General features: G+C 38.9%; 1 pseudogene; it reads right to left on the reverse strand.

Annotated features, from left to right (window-relative positions):
* LOC119741458 overlaps positions 1–10,368 on the reverse strand; it is a 41,253-nt pseudogene extending 30,885 nt beyond the window's left edge.
* Between the last annotated feature and the right edge of the window lie 5,449 nt (positions 10,369–15,817).

Genomic DNA, 15,817 nt, shown 5'->3' on the forward strand with positions numbered 1-15,817 from the left:
AGCCAAGATTGGTAGCTTGATACCTACGGCATCATACCATAGACATAGCTGAGATTGACGTGAAGATGAAGTTTCCTGGAAGTACTGTGCATGCATCACCTGGTGAAATAATTATTTGGTGCAAGGACCGTGTACAAAACAGGCAGCCTCTTCAAAATATCAACGGAAATAAAAACTAACTGAAGTAAAATTTACTGATAAAGGGTATTAGTTAATAATTAATCACCCAACTCAAAATATAGCACAAATTGTGGTCTGAAACGTTATATTTCATTTAGATACCGGTATATGAACATGTTGATTTTTTTTCTTCACTTCCTGATTTCACGGGAGATGCAGTTGTTGGAGGACTTGTCATAAGGAGCTGGGTAGGTGATTATTAAGGACAAGTATCAACATCTAAGACATTGACAAATTGGGAGATTGCAAACATACCATCTAGAACTACAGGGTGAGTCAAAAAAAGTGGAACCCAAATATTTAAAAAAATATGTAGCACCAAAAATAATAATGACTGGAAAGCCAATTTCATAAGCTACTTTTAGATGACAGAATTACTGAAAAACGGTCGATCCGTTCAAAGAATATCATCATTTAAACACAATGACCCTAAAACCTGTCTCGTCCAAAAAAAATGCGATTTCAACCATCGTCGTCACAATTGTCTTCAAACATCGCCAGCGATGAAATCTTAGTTTAAACGTTAACAATATGCAACAAAGTCCTATTGAAGGCCCGTCTTTTAAAAAAGTAGATTTTATAAATCATATTGTTTGCCTAACCAGGGTTGTTAATCAAAATATTGTGTACTACATTTGGTGACATTTGCTGAAACAAGTATTCTGTGTCATTTTCGTTGTTGTTCCAAACAGTCAAAACACACAATAAATTGCTTTTTTTGGACCAGACAGGTTTTAGGGTCATTGCGTTTAAATGGTGATATTCTTTGAACGGATTGAGCAATTTCAGTAATGTTTCCATCTAAAAGTAGCTTTTGAAATTGGCTTTCCAGTCATTATTATTTTTGGTGCTACATGGTTTTTTAAATATGAAATATATGTTTTTGGATTTGGGTTCCGCTTTTTATGACTCACCCTGTAGATACATGTACAATGTACATGTACATGCATGTACCGTAGCTTGCAAGGTTGGTAGGGTGTGCCAGTATGGATCTGGAGTGACTCTAGTGGTGTACATTTTACAGGTAGTACGGGAACCGGGCACCCTACTAAAGTAAAACACGGATACCCAGGTACAGGGCTGTAAAAGAAACCCAACCCAACACCCAACAATTCAAAGCCTGGAAATTGTCTGAAGGGCTTTGTACATAGCTTTGTGGTTCAACTTTCGCGAGCGTCATCTGTCACGCCTGCACATAAATGTGAAATCTGTACTGGTTTTTATTTTGAAAATTCGCCAAAATCTTTCTTTTACATTGTCTTAGAAGTTGCTAAGTAATTTGTAAAATTGGATGCGGGTACCCGACCCCATAATCGAAGTTATTGACAGAAGTTAACGCCTTGGTCTAAATCAAAATTTGTACAATATTTACTTTTTTATACATTGAAGTAAAGTTATCAAAGTTGCTTCAACAAATGTGATATTCGTACCCAGAAAATAGCTGCATTTAATAAGTTAAGGCCCAAAAAAAAGTCTCCGGTTTCTGGTATGGAGCTTGCCCAAAAAGTGGTGCGGTGACACGGCTTTTTTTTTTTTTACCTGTTTTTTTTTGCTTCAAATGTCGGCGGATGACTGCAAAATGGTGCCCGACTAAACTTAGTGCAAATATATGGGAGTCCAGAGAGGCCACATAAAGCTTATTCTCGATCATAACCCCATCTAAAAACACGTTAAAATTGTGCAGCAGCAGGATTCCAGTCAAACCAGTGAGTTTTGTGGTTTTGAGACATCATCTTTCATTGAAATTTTTTTTTCTTCATTTTGCCGACGTGCATGGTTACGGCGACGCCCGCGCATACCAGAAACCGGAGACTTATTTTTGGGGCCTAAAGGACCCTCGTTTGGTCATGAATATGGCCAATTAAGAAATCTTCCACTAGACTAACAAGTTTCCATCAACTACTCAAGATAACTCATCTCTTATAGGATTTTTCCGCTAATGCAGACATGACATTTAAACACATCAACCACTTATGTCGATCCATTTAGTGAAAGTACGATGTTATCGCAGCAAGGAATCCATTATAAAACTTGCTGTCGTCACGTACTCCCTTAAAGTGAACTCCTTAGTCTCTACGTTGTGTATCTTAAAGAACCTCTCCATCTCGGGTAAATGCAATCTCAAGCTGGGAGAACGACACTGCCAACATTATCAATTGATAATTGAATCCAAGAGGACTTAAGAAAGGCAGGTCCTTGCCTCGGCAATTTAACGGTTCTTAAAGGATTACTCACCACTTGAGAAGCAATTAAACGCTGAAGAGATTCAGCGGTTCATTGACACTTAATATCCAATCTAGTAAGCAAAGACAACTTTCCAAGACTGTCAACTGAACATCTTCATGCTCTCTTGATCACGCCGCAACGACAAGAGCTCTGATCACACCTTATCTCTCCAGTGACAAATCTTAAACATGTGAGAGAGATGTAGCAATGGCCTGAAGGCAGAGTGCAGAGATGTGGCAACGTCCGAAGTAGAAGTGCGAGACCGTAAAATTGAAAGATCTTCCGCATACCCGAGGAGACAAACCGCTGTTAGTTAATTTCTCAAAGGTCAGGAAATGCCAATCCGCAGGTGCGCTGGTTAATTGTTTCTGGCCAATGGACATTTAGAGAGAAAAAAAAGTTACTAATCAAAAGCGAAGTGATAGGGTGGAAAAGACGAAGAGCCTGAGAGACAAGCCGATACTTCCGTGGCTTAGGCTGTTTCTGTAAAAGCACAATTCCAGCATCACAGACGTTACAAAACAGACATTTCTTTGTACTTTAGAGCTCAGTGAATAAGCCTGAAAATGTATTTTCAAATCTTATACATCCATCGTCTTATCTAGTAACGGTCAAAGAGATTACAGACTATAATTTTTGAATTATCTCTCTGAATCATTATTGATGCAGATGCGGCCTTACTTCGTCAGACCTCACACAAACTTTTCATGTCAGTACATTCACAAACTAGTTCAGAAACTCCAGTGTGAACGATGTTACATTCTGAACTGAACCAGGCAGCCTGAAGCCATATTGGAACATAGTACAGTAGTCAATTATCTAGAAGTAATGCAGATCAGAATGAAGCACATGTGTGGAAATGTGAGAAAGCCTTACACTTGATGTTCACCTCGTTCACAATGAATCTACCGGTAGACAGAGTTTGCCCAGCAGCAAGTCCCTCTTTTCTCTGATCAATAACTTCACACTTTCCAAGCAGGTGCTCCTGTCCCCGCTACTTGTATGTCCTCACTGATACTTCCTGACCTTTTCTAACAGCCATGTTCTTTAGTTCCTCTGGGCCTTGGAAGGTGGAAATTTCTCCACTCTCGGTTTTAGCAGACCTAGAGAGGCAACTACATGTAGACATCTTGGGGGTACCCCATGGCCAATTTGAACACTCTGCTTTTACACCGTGTTCACTAACTATTTCGAGACCATCAATCCTTGTCAAAATAACACACTTTTCAATTCCTGAGTTAACTTTGCTTTGCTTGAATCCTGCCATGTGCGACACTGCCTAACTTTTACTTCCAAACTATGCCTTTGTTTTAATATGTATACGCCTGTTTTAATACACCCTACAGAGTAGTGTATATAAATTATTCACTTAAATTACATGTACTGGTACATTGTATCTTCAATTTTATTCTCGTATCTATGAACTTGGATCCGAAAGCACATATATTCATGAATACAGAAGAAAGGGCAATATCATCAAGCACATTCATAGTTCATTATACGATTGCAGCAATCCAATGATGTATAGACAGTAGGGCTGTCCGAAATAAACCGATTATTCAAAGATTTAATCATCAACAGAAAATTCAAATTTGCCAGTTTGAATATTCGAAAACCAAAAATCTATGCATGTACATACACGACCGTTATGCTATTTTCTCGTGAAGTTGAGGTGCCACTTTTGTTTGTCGACGGTAACTTCTTTGTTGATGTCAGTTCGTTGTGCCCATCCTTTTACAGGTTAAAGCCCTTGAGGTTATAAAATGCTTACTACAAAACACTCCTGCTAACCATATCAATTGCCGCACACAAATTTGAACTGGCTCTGCGTGCAACTTTTGACCGGTGCAGCACGCAGTTGCAGATGGCAGTTTCGAAAATATCCAAATAATCAATTTTGAGTAATCGAATACTAAATTATTCGAAAATAGACGAGTCTAACGGATGGCAAATTGAGCATCATGTACTTCTGCACGTACTCATTACGGGACGTACATCTGCAGAAGTAACTCACCTTTTGGAAATCAGTCCTACCTATAAAAGCAGATGTCAAAATAACTCTTGCTCCCATCAAAAAAAAAAAAAAAACGTCTTGATGTAATGATGCACTTTGTGAGGTTATCAAACAACAAACACGGACAAATCTCAAGACAGATGACTAATGACTTACAATGATCTTTCCTGAGGTGCATCTGTACTAGACTGAAATTGCCATCATCATTTACATCCTGTTAGCACAAGTGCCTCCAGAAATTCATTGGTAGTGCTACATGTACTGTACTAGCATTTTGCGAGCCATCATATTCCTAATTTCCCAAACGTGCATCTTTGGCATTTCTGCAGCAAATGAGCCCAAACGAAGACTGGACTTTGGTAGATGGACTAGGGGCATGATGATGGGGGGGGGGGGGGCACTTACCAATTGAGAAAGCTCAAGACACTCATCAGATCATCGTTGGAGGTTCTCCTGCCTTGAAATGATAGTCAGTCTGGTTCCACTAGCTGCTACGATAATGACTGCACCACCTGGGCATCTTTAAGACTCAGTCAAGACGTACTGGAGCATGTGCGTGTGGAGCGAGTCCTGCATTTCAAGAGAAAATGATTACAATTTTAGATTTTCCTCTTGGGTCTGTGGCTGAAACTCAAGAGGAGTTGCCTTATCAAATATACATGAACCTTTTCCCCATCTCTACATGCACCTGTTTCAGTGGGAGAAGACATGTCCATGCGGGTGGTTTTCTTGTCAATCTGGGTTTTTTTGGACAAACAGTTTTATGCAAGGAAGTTCTTTACGCATGTGGAGTGTGTGAAAATTAACATGTACTTGTGTTGAAGATTTATTTCAGTTGTATATATTTAGGACCCGTTCTGGGCCCTGTATTTTTTAATATGTTTGTCAATGATATCCCTTCCATTTCTGATCATCATTCTCAAAGTCTTTTGTTTGTCGACGATCTGAAGCTGTTTCGCACGGTCCGGGGGCCTGATGATGCTCAAGTCCTTCAGGAGGAAGTGGACAGGCTCTCTGCATGGTCCTCTACATGGAGGTTAACATTGAATAACCCCACTAATGTAAAGTCCTTACTTTGACTTTAACGAAACAGCCTGTTTTGTTTGGGGTCCGCTCATAAGTCCGACGCCTCATAGGTCCGACACCTCATAAGTCCAACAAAATCACATCCCCTAACCAAATAAAGGCCCATAAGTCCGACGCCTAAAAGGTCCGATGCCTCATAAGTCCGACACCTCATAGGTCCGACGCCTCATAAGTCCGACAACGGAAAAACGAGGCGTTTAAGTTGTCGGACTTATGAGGCGTCGGACTTATGAGGCATCGGACCTATGAGGTGGAATAAATAAATTTTATGCCTCATAAGTCCGACGCCTCATAAGTTCGAAATCTCGGACTTATGAGGCGTCGGACCTATGGGGCGTTGGACTTATGATACGGCCCCTTTTGTTTGATTATGAATTATCTCATTCACATTTGGAAAGAGTCACCGATCAAAAGGGTCTGGGTATTTTAACTGACTCTAACTTAACATTCACTCCACATGTTGATTACGTTGTTGCCAAAGCAAATCGAATGTTGGCAATTTTCTGGCGTCATTGCAAAAATCTGGACCCCAAAACAAAACGGGTGCTTTCCTGTTCTCTTGCAAGACCCAGTCTCGAATTTTCCTCAGTGTGTATCAATTCTCTATCTGCATCTCAAGCAGAGCGCATCGAGCATGACCAAAGAAAATTCTACCGTTTCCTTGGCAACAATGTGGATGAGACAGGATTAGGTCTCAACTTACATGTAAATCTGTCAGGATTCATGCAAGCAAGGTAGCAAAACTCTGGACCTGATTTTTCTCTACGAATGCGTCAACTCTTATTTTACTTGTAATTTGTATTTCTTGTTTCCCCTTGAAGATGTCTCGTTCCAATCTCTGATATCCTGATGTGTTCCATGTTCCATACCAATGGGGTCAGCGCTACAAAAAAAATGGGTTTATTCACCGGTTGACTAAGCTTCATTTTCCATTTCTAACACCAATCCTAGCATCGATATTTTTAGCCAGTCCCTTTTTAGTTTAAAATCTTCTGGCAAACTTTTCAGAGGTCCACCTCTCCCCTTTAATGTGGGTCTGCTGTCATGGATTGAAGGTGACTGCTCTATGTTCCGACACCCCTATGTTCCAACAACTTAGATTGTGTTACTCCCGGTTAGGGTTAGGGTTAGGGTTAGGGTTAAGGTTAGGGTTAGGAATAGGAATATGTGCAGTCGGAACATAGGGGTGTCGGAACATAGAGGTGTAACCGGATTGAAAAGTCAGGCCCACAGAGAGCCTGTTTCGTTTTATTGTGCTTTCGAGTCTAAATGTTTTTTAGTTTAGATGTTTAACAAATTTTTTTTTAGTTTTGATGTCTGAATGTCTTTTCAGTGTTTCATTGTAAATTTGCAAATTTTTATTTGTATTTTTATTGTAAATCAATTAATATTTATCCATCCGTTTCTGGCACTTACGCTGTTGGATACTGTCTGAAATAAAATAAATGAAATAAAAATATAATATATAAAAAAATTGTCAAATGTAGAAATTGACAACATTCTAAGGTTATATTTAAGCTTTGTAATGCATTTGTCAGTGTATAAAGTCAATGCAATTGCTGTTTCCCTGGAGGCAGGGTTCTGTAAATTTCAAATAAATCTATCCCAACAATCCCATAGAAAACCACTCCCTTTATTAGCTTTTCAAGATGGACACGTCAGAAATCTCGTGAGAAGCAAGCATCAATATAAATAACATGAAGGATTAACTTGATATTCCCTGCTTCCAGCATGGGAAATCAAGCAAATAATTGCATTTGCCATTTCATCCCTTCAACCGGAAATCTTCAACTCTGACTCCCGATTGGACAGAACCATGGCAACCATGATCACATGGCAACAACCTGCATCATCACTTCACTGATCTGTGGCCATCCAAATGGAAACTTTGCCGTCTCCCTGAAACTGATCGATTTTAAACATTTTTGCAATCATTTCCAGAAATGAAGTTTCACAATGTGTTGGAACTTTCCAGTATTGAACTAAAGTAGCCCTAACAGTCCTGAATCCTCCAATTTTAATACAATTTTGCACACCCCCTAGGGAGTTAGGGATAAAAACAAGTTTGTGGCGCAGATGCTGACTTTGCCCATAATGCCAAGCGAAAAATATCTGTCTCCACAAAATTATGGCGTTCTATTTTAAACATTAGCAATTATTTCAAGAATGGCAGTTTCATCTATTATTTGAACTTTGCAGTTTCGAACATTTAACTAGTTTGGTGTTTACATATCGACTTTTCCCATACTGGTAATTCACAGCAGAATACATGGCCTCTTTTATGGTGGCCTCTTGCAATCAATGGCACATTGCACATCCAATTGAATTGTTGCTTTTTTTCCTTTTCATTCACTCAATCCAATATTCACTTCTTGACGTACATTCTCTCCTTGATCAAGTATCACCGCCAAAGTATGCATGTTCTCCTCTATGATTAATTAACAATTCACACAATGGAATTCCGTGTCAATTTGTCCACTGGTAATAGAAATCGCACTCGGTTTCTTATTACCATGGCAACGCATCACCTACGAATGCGTCAAGAGCATCTATTGTCGGCGCTCCAATTCTCAAGGTGCAATTAAACATCCCGGGGTAACTCAATGCCTTGAAATTCTCATTTCAACGCAAGGAAACTAGTACCAATTGAGCGCTAAGTAGCAAGCAAAAGACTCCAGAGAGACATGGAGTACAGCGTCATACAACATGATTCACACTCAAGGATTGAAACTGTACTAAAATTGTGTTTGTTATTGAATTAAGAGCAGTGAAATCGTAAGATAAATGCAATCAGCTAATTGACTATTGTTTTAAAGTTGCGTTCCTGGTGCTATTTTTGAGTTTCATCCCGAAAAATAGATTCCTTTTCTAAATTGCTATTTTTTTCTAGCAATATACAAGTTATTCACTTTTGAATGAGACAGCTTCAAAAAAATCGGCCCATGTTTAGTTATTGAATTATTACTTTACCATTTTGAATTATTGGCTGCCAGACAATAATTCCTTTCTGGCGGGGTAGGCTGGTTCCAGCCCCACACTCAGTATCGATAATGTACGGACTGGGAAGCCAGTCTGCTCGCAATTAAAGGGAGTGTACATCATTGGCTTTTGCTGTAATTTTCAGAAATGAACTTTTTGAGGGGTGAGTATAAAAATAGATCAAATATTGTTTAACTGACAGGTTTAAAGTTTTGTGTTCGAAAATGCCTGAAAAACCAAAAAAAACCAAAAATGTTTAAGTAGTCTGGTTCCCTGACTCCACTAAAGATAAAATGGATCAATTTATAGATGTCGGAAAATTGTAAGGTAAGGGAACCAGTCTAGCTGGCCTGCACCCGTTCATGAACATGTAACCAATAGCAAACAAAATTTGGACTGAAAAAAAATTGCAAATTTGGAGCAGTAGTTGAAAAATAGTTAGGTTTTTCCAACGGTGGTCGGCCGACCACCGTTGGAAATAATACAAAAATACCATTTTCTTGATAATGACTTGATACCAGGTGCCATAATTTTACAGGATGCTTTAGACTGTCATTTACCAGCATCCTAGTAAGGTATTTCGTAAAAACTTAGTAGTTTTATTTTTTGATGTTTGCAAATGTTGTTTATTCCCTTTAAAGCGGATCTGTTTTGCCCAAAACAAACACCTTTTTTTTAGATGGTTGCAGACTTCTAAAACAGGAATTTTTGTGGTTGGAATGAAACATACAAGTTGAACATTTCTTAATTGAAAACAAAAATTTGTTGAAAAGCACTGGGAATGCAATTGTAATATAAACATTTCAAATGTGACTTCACCTCAGTACTGAAAACAAAAATCCAGGGTTGATTTTTTTAATTTTTTTATTACACAAATTCAACCAAAAGTGTGTAAATAATTAAAATTTAGAGTCAACAGATCAAATGAATTTGTGACAGCATCAATTCCAAGTGCATCAATCCTTTAAAAGGTTATAAACACTTCAATATTTCAGGAATTTCCGGTCCTGAAAGTTAATACAACAACTTTTTATTCAGAAATGAAGCTGTCTTATAAATAGCAACCACATGTAGGGGTATTTGGTTTCATTGTTTGCAGATGTACAGTACATGGCATGCGAATGTCAATGTTATTCACTGGCAGACTCTAAAATGTGATTTTTTATTTCAAATGACCATGAGAAGAAAAAAACACAAATTCTATATCCTACTTACATTACAATGTGAATAATAAAATGAAGTCACAATCAATAGGTTTTACAAATGAGACGGTAAGGCAGAACAAAATGATGAATTCATTGGTACATGAAGAAACTCACCATGACGAGATAAAAACAAGAATCCAACATAAAGACTGTGAGGTAGGCATGCAATGCCAGTAGTACTAATGTAACACCATCAACATCGCAAGCAGATCCTCTAATATCAACGTTGCTCAGCCCCCAATCCAATCGTTTCAACCGCCAGTCGTAAACTCCACATCCAAATTTACAGCCCGTCACTTGACGAGCGACCGTACCGAAGAAAAAAATACCCGCTGTTGGTAACCGTACGCTCTCTGTGTAAATTTGCTATCCCGTCGGCGTCAATTGAGACCGCGGGGGAACGGCAAGGCAATCAGATTTGTCCTCATGGAAGGAGGAAACGGCATGAAAGAGGCAAGATGAGCTGTCCTGGGTAATTATTCAACCGGAGTTGTACGGGGAGAGACACAGCTAACTAGAGATGTCACTGCTGCGCTGTGTTGACTCAATGGTGAGGCTGATGCTGGACCAAACACTGTGCCTTACTTGCTTACTTCACCATCAGGTTTAAATGACAACAGCTGAGCAGTTGCTCTAGCTTGCCTCTAAAGTCAATCATGCTAATTATCCAACATGCTTAACACATCGTTATCGGCTGTATTAGTAGTTAATTACGAGATGTAGGTGCAGTAATGTCCTTGCTCCACAGCGTTGTTTGCAGACTAAAGGTTTTTTTGAAAATTGCTCGGCCTTGATCAAGTGTGTGAATTGGAAATGAATCCTGAGGAAACGTGACGCAGGCAATCATATTGTATGTAAAGCAGGCTTATACCTCTGGACATGTGTGCAGGAGTATCGTTCTTTGTTTAATCCACGTGATGTACATAAAAGATTGGTGTCACTTTTGAACACGGCACTGTATGCCTGAATGTTAGATGGCGCTTTTTTGAACATTTCATGAGAGTTCCTTGGGTGGGACGCTGTATAGGTACGCGGTCTTGGTACGAACTTCAAGTATGGTGCGAACTGCGAAGTACATTTCATTGTGTGTCTGGCAGAAGGGCATATGCGTACATCATTATACGTAATCACCAAATTTGTTCCCAGCAAGAGCATATATGCAGAAAACAGCCTGTCAGAAATTAGCACAAGTTGTTCTTAAAACTATGATTCATATGTGTGACAAATTTAAAATTCGTACAGTTCAGAATTCGCTTGGGAGAACATTAGGTTCTTAGTACGAGCGTGGGAACATTGAAGCCTTTCTTGCAAGAGTTTTTTCGCGTCGGAACGCTCACATGCCTTCCTGCCAGGCACCCAATGTTAATATGAGCAAGACTACATGTAAATTAATTTGGCATGCGCACAAAACTACGTCATATTCTCGTAAGCGCAAGGTGTACAAAACAATATTCAAGAATTCAAGAGTTCCGCCAAACTTTCTTTATGTAGCAACTAAGGGGATACTTGTGCACGGTTTCAGTAGGGAGAACATGACTGAATGAAGCATGTTTATATAAAGACATACATTCCATCATAAAGTGCTTTGCCTCATCAGTGAATATGAGTGATTAAAAAACACCCAAAGCGCCATCGCGTGTTTGATTTCATCGGTATCCCATCAAGTAAATTCATTTCCCCCGCAACTACCGACAAAACACTCTGAATTCCATCACCATGGCAACCGCACAAACTGCTGTCTCTTCCTCCTGCTATACAGAACGAGACAGATAGGCAAACACGGGAAAAATGTGCAAACAACGTGAAATCCTAATCAATTTAACGACGGAAATTACAACAATTGGTTTTCAATTTTCTTGTTGACATTCGAAAGTGCCTGAAAGAGCTTGTCATTTATTTCGCGTAGAATTTTCAACATTGGTCGGGACCGTGCATCGTGGCCAGTCAATTACGTTATCAGAGACAGCGCAGAGACAGCCACACTCACCGAGTTGTTGAGCAAACGTCAGAGATAGCAATCAGAATGGCTCAACCAATTTCAACGATGTCTCTTCAGAGCTGTTGACAACCTCAAAAATTCTGAGTGAACTTGAAATGTACTTTACAGGGTCCTGGACAATCTCATCTCGACTGACTAAACGAAGCAGGTACTTTGAAGCGTCGGTTCAAAAACTCAAGTATTCTCAAAAGGGCAAAAGTGTAGTTATGGACACCTCTATTTTCAACTAGTTAATTTCAAAAATGACTTGACTGTCAATTCTAAATGAACTTTTGCAGCCTCTAGCAGTCTTTTGTTTAGATAACTCCAGGTTTTTATAATTTTGATCAGTACTTTGGAAGAAAATGGGACTTTCTTACCTGTTTTAGCAGTTAGAGACGTGCGAGTCACAGTACAATCTAGTTCAGACCATATTCTCTGCCCATCGAAGTTTTACCCCATAATCTCCCTCATAAAACACAAGCCTGCCCTCTTTCTACAAAATAACCCTGCTGATATCAAACATGGTATCTTTAGCAAACTAGTGAGTCCTAAAAATACAAAGTGACTTTTCCTGTTGGTATCATTGCCAACTATTTTGGTGAAAATAAAAGTGTTTTTTTTTCCCCCGTTCCCTAAAGGAACGAGGTACTAAACTACATTTTTACTCTCAAAAGAAAGTTTGATAAAGAGTACCTTAATATTTCTACATGGAATTTATCTTAGCCAGAAAGTTAAAATTGCAATGTACGGTAGTTCACAAAATGGAATGTGATCAGAGAAATCCCTTTACATGGTTAAAAAACTGACCATTGTATCCAGTGTTACTGCGTATTTACCATAAAATCTTAAATCCAGCCCTAGAAAGTGTTCATTTTGAGTTTCATACAGAAAAGGTTTTTTTCTTCAGTTGCTTAGTTCATTGCATTATCTCAGTTATTCACAATTGAATGGGACATTGAATGGAAAAGTCCGCCACCGTTTTGTTATTGAATTATTTTTGCACAAAATTGAAATTATTTGCGGCCCAACAATAATTCAGCTCTTGCAAGGGCGGGTTCATTTGTGCAGAAAATGAAAGCCCTTTTTATTACAAAATATGTAGGGTTTTATTTTTGATTGAAACAAAATATGCAAATTGAAAAGTTGTTAGGAGAAAAAAAATTCTTAAAATAGGCCTAATGAATTTAGCAAAACCTGAAAATTTCAAGCATGTGAAGGTTTAATTTGCAGGTTGCTGATTCTTAAAGTACATGTACCTTCCTGGAATAATAGTCATACATTTACATGAAACTAGTTAAATGTCACCAATTGTAATTACTGCATCAATCTTTTGTACATTAACTCACAGTCACAGCGTACAGCACTCCAATCTGCAGAGAAGTTGTCCCTCCGTATAAACAAAACAACCCACGAACATTCCTGCTATCTTTATGAAATACAGCCAACATGACTCCGCGGCTACGAGGGGGATAAATCTTATGTCGCTATGGTAACCCAAGATAGTGTTGATACAACTTGTTTGTCAGTTTCTAAACAGCAACGTCACACTGTAACAAAGTGATCACGACAGAATGTCGTTACCCAACTACGAACAAATAACCCAGTTAATATTACATGCACCCGATGTGTACATCACAATTCAGAATGTCGCCCGACAAAACCGGTAATTCAGTAAAGATACTTACAACCACGCAAAAAATGCTGTCAATTGACGGCGGGCGGGAATTATCTCATCAACCTCATCACAAGAAATCATTAATCGCCGACCAACCTTACAGCTCGAGGCAACACAGACTGTGAGGCGAGGGGACAGACCGGAGGAATTAGCAGCACCCCAAGCACTCTTCAATCGCTGAATCTGTCAGTATGGGATCAGATCCAAGACGGCCGACGTCTGGAAGACGGAGCGGCGATCACATCATGCATGATTTATACGATCACGTTTGGCTTGCCGATGGCTACTCCGTTAATGCATGCACACCGGGGAAGATTTAAACCACCCCTGGAGGATCATACTTGCGCCAATCACACCTCAAAGTCTTATGCGGCAAACGAGTCCAGCCAGATGATGCATTTAAATCTTATGCACTTTTTTGCCGGCCATGTAACCTTTTCTTTGCCCGGACAGCACTCTATGCAAGGCTGAGTAAACAAGGTCAAACCCGATAACCAACCAAGGATTGCAAAAAATGAAATTACAGAGATCTTCGCACAAGCTCGATTTTAGTCGATGGGGCTCAAAATAGAAATGCACAAAGAAGGCAAGGTTTCTGAGGTTGTTTGTCATGCTAGTGAAAACATACTGTAATCATAGCGAGATAGCTCAAAATAGAATTATAGAAAGATGACATGATTTCTGCAAAAGGTCACAATGTTTGTAAACAACTCATAGTATATTCTGACTTCCATTGCTGGACAAAAATAATTCAACCCACTAACTTCTGGTATTTAAAGACAAATCCCAGGGCTGGCAGAGTACAACACACACACACAAATGAAACTTTTACAAAACAGAAACAGGAAACGGTATACTAATTTTAAATATCTCTGTTTAAAAAGACCAAAAAGAAAACAAGTTGTTACATTGTAAGTACAGGCATACATTCTTATCAATGACAGTGTTTGCTAAATTGTGTTATTTCTAATAATAGCTTGACCTCAGCCCAGCAGCTACCAAAGTGCAAGTGTGTGACGACCTCCGATGACACTACCTAGTTAACATCAACAAAAGCTCATCATCTGCAACCTCACACTGTGTCTTCACTTGTGATCTGCGGGGCCAATTTCATGGAGGTCTGCTTAAGCACAAAATTTGCTTAAGCACAAAAAAACTTGCTTAGTAAAATCAGGATACCAGCCAAGACTCCAATACCAGTCGCAAGCAATGTACATCGCATGGAGTTCTTGCCGGTAACCGGATTATATTCAGCAAGGTTTTTTTGTTCTTAAGCAAATTTTGTGCTTAAGCAGCTCTATGAAATTGGCCCCAGGGTTTAAAGAGTTGTTAAACAGACCATGAGCAGACCATGGATGTACAAATGTATGTGAAACAAAAAACAGATGCATGATTTGTATCAAGGTCTTAAGCTTGTACCATGCATTGTTTATGGTCAGGCATGCATAATTGAGGCCTTCGTTATACTTGACATCATCTGCACTGCTAGAACTATCATCCCACTGCCTCAATGCATTACACTGAGGCAGTGGTCATACCTCAACTGAACAAATTCAAGAAATAATGGATGACTTTGAAGGATTGAGGCTCATGTATCCAATTTGTTTATAGTGGTATGCAGTTGGAGCAGACGGTTGGAGGATTTGACAGGATTGAAGATGGATCCTAGCCAAAACGGCCTAGGCAGTTATAGAGTGAAAAAAAAGCAAATACATGTACACTGTACAGTGCACGACATATTGGCTTGAATCTTGGTTTTTGTCTGATCACATTTTTTATGCTTCAATAAAGTTGGCCACTGGAGTATTTCCTATTTGAATAGAGAGAGAGAAGTGATTCCCAGGAAAACCATCAGCATTGCAATAAAACACACAAGAACACATCAAAACGGAAACATTATTATGAAGTGTGACATTCATCTACCTACATTCATCCACCTGGATCTGACCAAAAGAACAAAAACGGACTTAAAACCAAAAAAAAAAAAGAGGAGACTTTTATGAGAAATAGATGAAAGCAGTACAATATGGATGATTTATAAGGTACATGTATAGGTTTATAAAATGTACCTAATGAAAGCCTCATTTTAACTGTTTATTAAAATGTTTCTGTTGCAACCGTGAGATTTATTTTTATTTTACAATTCTACACTGTAGGCCCTACTGTTCATCCATATTTTACTGCTTTCCTCTGTTTCTCCTCTTTTTTTTTTTGCTTCTTTACAAAACAAGAGACTTATAAAGAAGCGAAAAGGAGGAGACTTTCATGAGAAACAACCTATAAAAGCAGTAAATTATGGATTCATTATGTATGTAAATCTAAAAGTGATCACATAAAGATGGAAAATGAGGCTCTCATACAAGGTACGTTTTATAAGCCTACACTTATAAATCAGCGAGGCTTATACTGATGAAGTCCTTTCTTTTCTTGGCTCAGCCAGGTTTGAAGAGTCTACACTCCTGTTTTCCTCT

This window comes from Patiria miniata, unplaced genomic scaffold (assembly GCF_015706575.1).
Source record: "Patiria miniata isolate m_02_andy unplaced genomic scaffold, ASM1570657v1 HiC_scaffold_5, whole genome shotgun sequence".
NCBI lineage: Eukaryota > Metazoa > Echinodermata > Asteroidea > Valvatida > Asterinidae > Patiria > Patiria miniata.